The 12603-nt window shown below is 37.3% G+C and overlaps 1 pseudogene; it reads right to left on the bottom strand.

Annotated features, from left to right (window-relative positions):
• Positions 1–444: 444 nt before the first annotated feature.
• On the bottom strand, positions 445–1311 carry LOC114623265 (annotated as a pseudogene).
• Positions 1312–12603: the final 11292 nt, after the last annotated feature.

Here is a 12603-nt window from a genome sequence, read left to right on the forward strand (position 1 = left end):
ATTTTCTGTTATTTTGGTGTTGGTGCTGTTAGAGTGTGTATGTTTGTATTTTTGTGTTTGTATGTGATTTCCTTATTTTTGCTTGTTTGAAATTACTTATTTCCTGTGTTTTCTTGATGCGATTTTCCTTCTTGGGTTGGAGTTTTAATAAAAAGTTTATTAAGAGTTCCTGGCATGGTGGTTATCTCCCCCAATTCTTGGAGAGAGACAGCACTTTAGAAAATAACAGAATAATCATTCTGTCTCCCCAAAACCCCAGCCAACACAGGGAGGAGAAAAACCCACTGACAATATTGATCTTCAGTCTTCTTTAATCCAAGAGGGCAGGTACAGAGGAATCTATTACATAACGCTTGGTCAGGATGGCGTGTGCTTGACCCCTTAGCTGACTCCTCAAAACTGGAGAAATCCACCCACTTTTGGTGTGATTCTTGATGGCCTTAGTTATTTCTTGCCCTTAATTAGGCTGTCACTTCCCAAGTAAAGCTTTCATTCTGTAGATTCAGCACAAGTTTCTCATCTGTGAGAGAGAATTGATTCTATGATGTAGTGATCCTCTTAGAAATGTTTTGGGAATCCTGGATCTTTCAGATCTTAATAGAGCTAGGAGTTTTACTAAGTGCTTCTCCAAGTATATTGGCAGGCTTAGCCTCCTCCTCAGCCTTCATAATCTTCTATCATCTTTTCTACTTCACCTTTTCTATGAAAACTGGGACTACTGGACTTCCCTAGGCCACTGGTTTGGCTTCTATAGCAACTGTGTACTCAAGGTGAAGCTCTGCTCTGTGAAAGCTGCATCATCCAGGATGAATCTGAAGTCCTTGGCACACTTTGTCAACTCTCTTCAGGTCAACAGGGACACCTGAATCTACTGGGTAATCAACTTTGAGGCAATGAACTTAATCATCAAACTCTTGAGTACCTCATTGAAAATAGGCAGCAACACTTTCTCCTTATAGCCTTGCCCTAGGTGCTGGTACATGCTGGGGAGCTCCTGGGCATTGGGTCCAAACAGCACACACAGGAAGATGTTCACCATCTGCAGGATGTTTGACCCTGTAAGGTAAGAGATTTTTTGAGGTCTTGAAAAAAAATGTCATCTATGGTGAAATACTGGAACCAGAGGATCCAGAAGTGAAGGCTGTCCACCAGGATTGTATTCTGTTGCACACCACCAATATGATTAAAGAAGATGGCTCTATGACCACTTTCCATGTTGGACACAGATTTGTGGATGCCATAAGCAATGGCATCCAGTCCCCACTTCAGTTTACAGACCTCATGTTCTTGTGTATGTGTATTGGGGGCCATAGAGCTCTCAGGAGAAAGGGCACGAGAAGTCAAGTTTAAATGTTCAACAAGATACATTTGGTGGAGGCATCTATAATAGTTAAGGATATTATTCTCATAAAAATGCCTTCTGGAAGGTTAGCAAAATGGTGCAGCAGTTAAGAGCATTGCCTGTTCTTCCAGAGGATTAGGATCAATATCTAACACCCATACGATAGCTTACAATTATCTGTAATTCTAGTCCCAGAGGTTCTGACAACTTCTTATGGCCTCCAAGGGCACCAACCACATAAATGTACATATATATGTATGTGTGTATGTATGTATGTATGTATAATATGTATATGCATCTATACCTTCTATTCTATACTGGAGGAAGAGGATAAGTTTAGTGAGGGAAGATATTAAAGAATACCTCCTGTGAAAATCAAAACTTACTTGAAAAGAGATACCCAGAATAATGAAATCCACTAATAGTGTTCCCTGCTAAAACACAACAGCCTTAGGAAATACTTCACCTTGGTCATTTCAGAAGTTATGCAGAGGTTGATGTAATAATCAAGAAGTTGAAGCTATATTTATGTCTTCATCTGTTAGCAGAATTTGGTAGCATTGTGTTCATATTACTATCTTTGAAGACACAATTGATACAAAAATGAGGATATTGTGAGGGTTTCTATCAAGGTTCTAGAATGGTTTTGAAGCTCAACAATGTATATCAAGAATATATTTTCTTCAAGGTAGACCAAAGAAGCCATCATGTAAAGCTGTGAAGATGAAGCCTAAGTTGCAATGAAGAACTTAGAATTTCAAAGATGTGAAGATCATAGGATGCCTGCCAAGGAAAGATTCATGCAGAGAGCTTGTTACAGAATGAGACTATTTGTACTAAAATGCCAGATCTGGAGAGGAAAAGCTTCATTTAAGTCACTGAGACCCCTAATGAGTCTATTATAAGCCCCAAGTACTGTACATGTAGAATCAGTTTTGTGTTTGTCTTGCTGTATTTTGGCCTTTTTCTCCTAAAATGTCCTTGGTTTATCCTCATTTCTCCCTTTCAGAATTGGAAATTTTACTCTGTGCCATTGTATGTAGTGTGTGACTTGTGTTCTGATAGTCTAGGGGTTCACAGTAAATATATTTCCTGAATTTTAAAAGAGTATCTGAACTTAAATCTTTGAATGCTATTGGAACTGATAAAGACAAAAAGGATTTTTAAAAGATATGCTGTTTCTATTTATAAATAAAAATAGTTCTAACAAAATACTTTTGTTCATTCTTTTTCCTCTTTAACTCCTCCCAAATACTTTCCTCTTATATAACTCCTTACACACCTAACTTTGTGCATGTTCCCTTCTCTTTTTTTCCTCTCCCTCCCCTCTTTCAAAAACCAAAAAGCGTAAAATCAACACTCAAAGCACACAAACAAAATAACATAGACATGAAGTGTATTTTATGTTGGACAAGAAGTCCTGGGTATAGAGCCCCTTCTGGAATGTGACATACCCAGTAAGATTCCAATGAAGCAAACTAACTTATTTTTACCAAAGAGCATAAATTTTAAATAGGTTCTTGTTTAGGAATAGAATCCTGTGTCAAATTACCTCTTTCAATGATGGGATACACTATCGCTTGAACCTGTGAAGGTCTTGTGCATGTTTCTACAGTGTCTGTTAATTCATGTGTGTATCAGTCCTATTGTCCTAGAGGAAAGTATTTCCTTGGATTCATCCACAACATCTGGCTTTTGCAATTCTTTTGATTTCAACTCTGCATATATCCATGAACCTAAAAAGGATGGTTTTATTGAAGACATCTCATGAGAACCTCATGATTCAGCCTCTCATTCTCCACATTGTTCAGTGTTTATAGTCTGTTCAACCTCAAGTACTACAAGAGGAAGCTTCACTGCTGCTGCCTAACTACAATGTATATGTTTATTAATACATCAATATGACTTTGTTTCTTTTTTGTTCTGTTACTTGTAGAATAATAGCAGTAACTTTGCTCATAGCTCAATAATCTAGTCTCAGTTCTAGCCCACTTTGCAGTATAGCCTATGGTTTTCATTTCATGGAATGGGCCTCAATTTCAATAAAAACATGTTCAGATACTCCCATTACATTTGTGTCACAACTGCAGCAATGTATTATACAGTCAGATTGCTGTTGTTGGTCACACAGTTTGTAGATGGATAGTATTGATTACATTCTCCTTCTGTAGTATGCAAAAATTCCTTCCAGAACGATGTACACTAGAGATCAAGGGTGAAGTTTCTACTTGGGCAACAGCTTGATTTTTCCATGTTGTTTCATACAAGTATTATCTTCAGCTATAAGACCTTGTCATCATTGGTTATGGGACAATAACAATAACCTTAGCAATAGTCTGTGATATTTGGGTAGTTCTAGAGAACTGTTTTACCAATAATTCAACTTGGTATAACCCATTTTTTTACACTGGAGGTTTTACTTGATGGCATAGGTTTCTAATTGAGGCACTGTCTCTCATAACATGATGAGTCCATTTACATCACTATCATATATGTATATATTTTAGGAATACTTGAAATTGTGTTGGTTACATTTTATATTATGAGATGTCAGAAGCCTATTTGGATAAAACGTTGTGGCTTAAAAGTGATATGCTTGTTTTAAGTTGACAATGGACTTGTGATAGTTAATGTTGATTGTCATCTTCATAGAAACTAGACTGGCCCAGTAGATAAGCCAGTGGGCATGTTTGTAGGAAAGTTTCTACATTAAGATAGCAGATATGAAAGATCTACAATAGATGTGACCAGCAACATTCCAGGGGATAATAAAATCTTATAATGAATTCAAAGGAAAAAGCATGCTGAATATGACCATATATGCCTTTTTGCCTCTTGTTCTTGCCACTTAAAGATTCCTGTCATGATAGAAAGTCTATTCTCAAATTAGATGTCAAAATAAACTCTCTTATCTTAAATTGCTCTTCCAAAATATTTTGTCATAAAACAAAGTAACTAATACAAATATGACTGTATCATTTTCAAGGTCTATTTATTTATCAATAATATCTCATACGTTAACATTATTGCTGAGATTTTAAAGGATCATCTTATAAAACAGTCTTCAAATTAAATAAATGTACATTTTTTTTTCTTGCAGAGCTGGTGTTGTAGCATTAAATATTTGTATTGGAGAATAGGATAGATATGTCATTTTGGTAATAAAGGACAGAAAACATGACCAGGTAGGAAATGAGCTTCCAAACAGAACAAGTGTTGTAGACGCATATGTCTGTTGTGCATATTACCTTAGCCTGTGAGATGCACAAATCAAATCAGTGTCAAAAATGTCATAAGATTTTTCAAATAATTAACAGGGATTAAAAACCAGTTGTTCAATACATGAAGACAAAAGAGAAGACAGAATGTATCTTTTATGGAACTTTCTTGAATATTCTTGTTCTGTATATTAGGTTTCAGGGAGATTTTTTTTAAAAAGATATAGTTTATTGTTGTTTTATAGCTGTAGCACAGCAAGGATGATTTTGTCAAAATCCTAGAACAATGCTAAATCAAGTGATCACTGGTTCAGAACAATGAAAATTTTATCTTAAGCAGTATGACTTAGTTTTTGGAGGTGTAGTTTAGTTCTTTTGAAACTTGTATTTAAATTTCTCTGAACAGAGAATGTAGTATTTCAAACAAAATTGTTTTATTTTAAATAATGTTTCCAGGTATTGGCCAAAATGCCTTGATAACACAATATTTTCAACAACTGATTGGAACAAGAGTTAAGAACTTTGATATAGATACCTAAGCTGACAGGATAATAACATCTATCCCTTTAGTTGTCATTGGAAAAGGTCAGTATTTTCCAGGTTTGTTACAGAAACACATGCACTTTTGGCTGATTATTTCTGAGCAACTTACATTGACTTTATTGGTATACTCTCCTTCATTAGCACAACCAAAAATATTTGTATAGTAATTAGGAATTCTGTGTTTTTATTCATCAACACTAACACAAATTAATATAAATATTATAAATAATATATTACTATCAGTAACAGATTGATTTTTTTAGAGTTCTGAAGTCTGAAAAAATCAAAACAGAGGAACTTATCTTGTTCACAAAATCAGAACCCTCACTAATTAACTAACTGTCTCATAACAGCATATTCTAGGGAATGAGAGGCTTTTTATATAAGAGTTTTGAGTGAACACTTAGGACCCAGATAAATAGTTTAGTATATAAATCACTTGCTTTGTAAATATGAAGACCTGATTATGAATCTCCAGAACACAAGTTATTATGGGTGTGGTAGCATGCATCTATAATCTCAGTGTTCCTACGGTAATATGAAAGCTTAGGTAGAAGAATTTCAAGAAATTTATAATGCATCTTCTTTGACATTTGCAGTACCAAACAACAAAACGTTATCTCAAGTAAGGTGAAAAGCCATGACCTATTCTTCAAGCTGTCCTTTGACCTCATGTCATACGTATACACACACTTATACACACAGGCACAGAAATACATGTGCATGTATTGTACATGCATTTCAGACACCCACCAAAAATATAGCACCTGATATATTTTACAAAATTTCTCCTTCTTTCCTTGCTTTCCTCTGTTTTTCTATGACATCCATTCTGCCTTTCTTTGTTCCTTATTTCTTCATTTTATGCAGTGCTATGGTTGAAATTCATGGCTTCAAATATGGCTCCAAACAATCTGCCACAGAAATACAGTCCCAGACTTAGTGTAATTTCTATGGTCCTTGTATTGCATAAAAGGTTTATGAGAAATTAAAAAGAAACATTTCTAATCTGTCACTTTCTATCAATTATTGATTGGTTGGTCCCAGAAAATATGGAGGTCTGGTTTATGTAGATTAGGATGTGTTTTGAGAAAAGGAAGGTATCAGCCCAGAACAGAAACCATGTACTTATTCTGCATGATCCAATATTTACTTATTGATAGTTTCAGTAAAAGATGTACTTTGTGTTTTTTATTCTTACTTTAAAACTCTATTTAAACAATTTGTCAGAGTGATGTTCACATTAGTAAGTAAATTATTAAGTCACTCTGACTAGCAAATTGTTGAGAAGCCTGTACTAATACCAAAACTAAAGATGATTGGAATTATTATGTACCTTCTTACTTATTGCAGCATTTTTGATAGAGTGTCACCCAAAAGTTATGCTTTATTAGGATACCAAAAAAAAAACAGCAACACAAACAACAAAGCCATGGATTTATTACATTAACAATTAAATAGGCAATGGATTGCTGGCTGGAAAAAAAATCTAATTTTTTTTGTTAGTTTGTTTGATTTTACAGTGACTTCCAAAAAATGAAGAAATACTTTTACAACAGCTGAAAGCGTAAATAACAAAAAAACTGATGTACATAATAATTAATTTTTCAAATAAAGTGAATTATGTTCACAATGAAATCTATAAAAATTGATTAATGTAATTAAAGAGGATATATATATAATTAAAAAAATTCTTTACCTAAGGACTGAAACAATTAAAATTATTAAATTGTCCATATTATTTTAAGAAATCTAAAGATTCACTGTCTTTTTTAACAAAAATTGAGGGAAACAAATCTTACAAAATCCTAAATGTAAACAGAGCAATCATAAGGAAAAAGAACAATCTTGAAATCATCAATTTTATTTGATTTATGGATCTCTCCAGAGGACTGGCTTAGTGTATTAAGTGCTTGTTACACAAATGTGAAGGCTAGAGTTTGAGTCTCCAACAGACAATACATCTAGGCAAGCATTCAAATAGCACATCATTTCAGGACTCTGGAGGCAGAGACAGGGAAGGATTCTCCAGGAAAAGTAATCTACCTAAGCCACTAGACTTGGAGAGATCAATGTTTAAAAAAAATCTACCTTAATAAATAAATTTCAGAGTGATTAAGGACCAACATTAATTCCAGGTTTCCACATGCAATGCACTAACATATGTAGTATGTACCTGCACACAGATATGTGAGCATACATACTCATATGATCACACCACACATGTAAACAGGGACACACACATACACACTCACACACACACACACATACATGCACACACAAATACACACCCACACACTGTCACACTGTACAATATACTACAGAATAGGAGGGGAAAGATCCAAGATGGCTGGATAAAAGTTCTTTTCCTGCAGCTATGAGAAAAAAGAGGAAGAAACACATAGTTAAAAATATATTTTGAGACTCAAACGGACATGCATAGTATGTACTCACTAATAAGTGGTTATTAGCAAAAAATGTACAGAATACCCAGGATACAATACACAAAATTCAAGAAGGTTAACGAGCCTAAGGCCCCCAATGAGGATGCCTCAATTCCACTTAGGAGGGAGTAGAAAGTAATCACTGGGAACAGAGAGAGGGAGTGATCTGTGTGGGAGACGGGACAGGGACAGGAAAAGTGGAACATGATTAGATATTGGTAGGGGGTGGAATCAAGAGTGAAGCCCAGAGGGCCAGGAGAAACAATATAAACAGGCAACCTCAGGACGTAGGAGGTGAGGGGACCATATAGAATGTCCTAAAGATCTGGGAGGTAAGAGACTATCAGGACTCAGATGAAATGCCTAACAATGGGGAGAGGGAACTTGTAGAGTCCATCTCCAGTAGAAAGGCAGGGCATCAGGTGGAGAGATGGAGTTGCCATCCTATGGTCGAAAACTCTGTCCCAGAATTAACCCTGTCTAAAACAACTGCAGGGACAAAAATGGAGAACAGACTGTTGGAAAAGAGATCCATTGACAGGCTCAACTTGGGATCCAGCTCAAGGGGAGGCTCCAAGGCTTGACACTATTGCTGATGCTGTTGTGTGCTTACAGACAGGATCCTAGCATGGCTGCCCTCTGGAAGGTCCAACAAACAGCTGAAAGTGTCAGATGCAGATATTTACACCCAACCAATGAACAGAAGCTAGTGATCCCTGTGGTTGAATTAGGGAAAGGCTGGGAAAATCTTAGGAGGAGGGTACCCCCATAGAAAGACCAGCAATTTCAATTAACGTAGGTCCCCAAGATCTCAGACACTGTGCCACCAACCAGGCAGCATATACCAGCTGATATGATGCTCCAACACATAAACAATAGAGAGATTCCTGGTCTGGCTTCAGTAAGAGAAACACTTAAGCCTTGAAATACTTAAGGCCTCAGGGAATGGGAAGATCTGGTGGGATGGGGTTGAGGTGGGGACATCTTCTTGAAGTTGGGAGAGGAGGAATGGGATACGGAACTGTAGGAGGGTGGACTGGGAGAAGGATAATGACTGGACTGTAAAAAAGTGATTTAAATTATTATATATATTAATAATATAATATATTATATTATACTATATATATATATATAATATTAATTATATTATAAATTATATGGACTCTACAAGTTCCCTCTCCCCATTGTTAGGCATTTCATCAGAGTCCTGATAATCTCTCACCTCCCAGATCTTTAGTACATTCTATAGGGTCCCCTCACCTCCTACTTCCTGAGGTTGCCTGTTTATATTGTTTCTCCTGGCCCTCTGGGCTTCACTCTTGATTCCACCCCTACCAATATCTAATCATGTTCCACTTTTCCTGTCCTTTCCCCTCTCTCTCTCTCACACACACACTGTGTGTGTGTGTGTGTGTGTGTGTGTTTATGTGTGTATTCTGAGGTTCTAAGATGGGAAAGATAGAGTGATGGTAAATGGGGAGGGAGAAGAAGAAAGAGGAAGAAGAGAAGAAATAGGGATGAGATAGTATAGAGTAGGAAGGTTATGAACTTGGACAAAATAGAAGTTGCTGCAACATCTAGTGATGTAATTGGAACTATAAACAACATGGAGAATTAAATAGGCAACCAAGAAGAAAGAATAAACAGATTGCTACTTAAAACTTTGCTCCATAGTTAAAGACAGGAAGGCTCATATTCAAATGTCCAAAGGTTAATCCAGAAGACACAAATGACACAGATAGCAGAAGACTACAACTCCACATCATAGGAGAAATTTATAATTCATACACAGTTTTAACTCAGTTCAAGAATTTGATACAAAAGCCTTTGCTCTACAACAAGGAATGTACACTGGACTTTCTCGAGCCCCAAGAACACAAACTCCTATATCCAGTGCTAGACACTATCTCTGCTTAAATGTAATCAAGGAAGTGCTGGTCTACTTCAGAAGACATGAGCTGGCAAGCATGTATCAGAGTAAAAGCAGCATCTCCAGGAACTTGAAATTTTAGAACCAATTATTTTTGATTGATGTGGCCACAAACTTGAGACTAAACTGTGCTTGCCTCATAGAAATTTGAGAGAAGCTTTTCCCTTTGAGGTCATTTGATCCCTTTGTTTATCTTCTCAAATGAAATCTCTTCTGCTTTTCTGGAAACCCATCCCTTTAATGAGCATATTGCAAGGAGTAGTGACCTCAGTATGTTGTGGTTATTTTTTTCTTAAAAGTTGTTCAAAATCTTATTTCTTCACACCTTCCATTGTTTCCAATGGCAAACAGTTTTCATTATTTTCCAATTCACGGGTAATTCAATTTACAGTTATTCTCATATTTTTTCAGAAAGTGTACAATTTTAAGACATTACATTATAGCAAGTGAGAGACCTGCGTTTTGATCTCTTTTATTCATATTTATTTGGTGAATGGCACGATTGCTTGGTAAAGTTTATTCTCCATTCAGCCAAGATACTAGTCTTAAGGCAACATTATTCATAAATAATTCAGGAATTAAAACCTTCTATAGTCCTCTGAGAGAGAGATATTTATGTGGTTTTCAAATTTATCTATCTTCTTTACCATAACTCCATTACTTGGGAGACATTCCTCAACAATGTTCAACAATATTCTTTGAAATAAGTCCTTCTACAAAAAAGTCCAACTGGTGGCTCCTCAAAATTAGAGTTTCTGGAGTCAATATTTGATATTTTTTGACCCTAGGAAAGTTTCTCTCAGTCTTGTTTTCAGGTTCTCTCATGAAAACTGAGAAGACTAGAGTCTAGGCTATTTCTTCTCTTGATTTTCAAAACTCTTCTCAACAATTTTTCGTAACAGCTCATGAAATATGTCCTACAGTGAGGAGAAGGAACTTACAGAGTCCACCTCCAGTAGAAAGACGGGGCATCAAGTGGAGGGATGGGGTTACCATTCCACAGTCAAAAACTCTGATCCAGAATTGTTCCTGTCTGAAAGAACTGCAGGGACAAAAATGGAGAAGAGCCTGAGTAAAGGGAGGTTGAGTGACTGTCCCAACTTGGGATCCATCTCAAGGGGTGGCCCCAAGGCCTGACACTATTACTGATGCTATGGTGTGCTTACAGACAGGGGCTTATCATAATTGCCCTATGGAAAGACCAACAATCAACTGAAAGAATCAAATGCAGATACTTACACATCTAACTAATGGAAAAAATGCTTGTGATTCTTGTGGTTGAATTCGGGAAAAGCTGGAAGAAGCTGAGGAGTGTGACACCCTATACTAAGATCAGCAGTCTCAACTAAACTGCACTCCCTGTATTTCTCAGACACTGAGCCACCAACCAGACAGCATACACCAGCTGATATGAGGCTCCGAACACATACACAGCAGAGGACTGCTGGGTCTGGATTCTGTCAGAGAAGATGTACATAACCCTCAAGAGACAGCAGGTCCTAGGGAGTGGGGAGATGTGGTGGGTGGGGGTGGGGGTGGGGACATCCTCACGGAGATAGCAGGAGGAAATGTAGAATGTGGAACAGTTGGAGGGTGGACCTGGAGGGGAATAAAGTTTGGACTGTAAAAAGAGATTAAAGAATAATCTTTTTAAATGGGGTATAAAGCTAAAAAAAGGAACAAACTAACACAGAAAAAAATAAATTTGACCCTAGTGCTGCTTTCCTACAAAGAAAAACAGTTTATCTGAAAAATGAAAAAAATGGGTGGATGGCAATGAAAATGAATGGAATCTGCTAATGGTGAAGGTGAAGAGATGGGGAGGATCTCCTGGAACAGACAGAAACTTGTTATGAAGGAGGAGACCAGGAAACAATGGGGTTGTGACTTACTACATTGGGAATACTGGACCTGAAGAGGCTACCTCCTATAGCCAGACAGGAACTCCAGTGGAACTATAGAAAGACCAACCCACTCACAAAACTCTCAACCCAATTTTTATCCTGTCTACAAGTAGTGCAGGCACAAGGGAGGCTGCAGAGACTAAGGGAATGGCCATCCAATAACTTGTCCAACATGAGACCCTTCCCATGGGCAAGCACCAGTTCCTAATACTATTAATGATACTTTGTTACGCTTGCAGACAGGAGTATGTTGTCCTCTCAGAGACTCCACCCAGCAGCTGACTCAGATAGATACAGACACCCAAAGCCAAACAGTGGATGGAACTTGAAAACTCTTATGGAAGAACAAGAGGAAGGATTGCAGCCCCCAAACGGGATAGGAACTTCACAAGAAGGCCAACAGAGTCAACTAACCTTGAAGTTTGGGTATCTTAGGGTCTGAAGCATGAACCAAATAACATACAAGGGCTAGACCTAGATCTCCCCATTCATATGTAACAGATGTGTAGTTTGACCTTCATGGGTGTCCCAAACAACTGGAGTAGGGGATATCCCAAAACTTATTGCCTGTTCTTGGTGTATGTTCTACTAGCTGGGCTGCCTTGTCTGGCTTCAGTGGGAGAGGAAACATTTAGCCAGCAGAGACTTAGAATGTCAGGGTGGGGAAACTTCCAGGGGTTCCCCACTTGCTCAGAGGAGAAGGGGATGGGAATGGGGCAAGGATTGTGACAGGGATAACTAGAAGGGGGCAGTGAGAGAGATATAAAGAAGTAATATATATTTTTTCAGGTATTTTCTGTTATATACTTTCCTTCTTTTTTGTATTCTTAAGTATATATTTTATTGTTTTAATGTTTTTGATTTTCAATTAATTATTTTATTTATTTACATTCCAAATATTGTCCCCCTCCTTCAAGATTTCTTCACTGCATTCCCTCTCCCCTTTGCCTCTGAGAAGGTGCTTCCCACCCACTGCCCAGGGCATCTCCCTTCCCTGAGGTGTCAAGTCTATAGGATTAGGTCCATCCTCTCTCACTGAGGCCAGACAAGACAGTCCTCTGCTGCATATATGCCTGGGGCTTTGAACCAGTCTGTGTATGTTCTTTGGTAATGGCTTAGTCTCTTGGATCTCCCAGGGTTCCAGGTTAGTTGACACTGTTTGTCTTCCTAGGGGGATGTATATGTATATGTATATGTATATGTATATGTATATGTATATGTA

This window comes from Grammomys surdaster, unplaced genomic scaffold, assembly GCF_004785775.1.
Source record: "Grammomys surdaster isolate TR1022 unplaced genomic scaffold, NIH_TR_1.0 195, whole genome shotgun sequence".
Lineage (NCBI taxonomy): Eukaryota > Metazoa > Chordata > Mammalia > Rodentia > Muridae > Grammomys > Grammomys surdaster.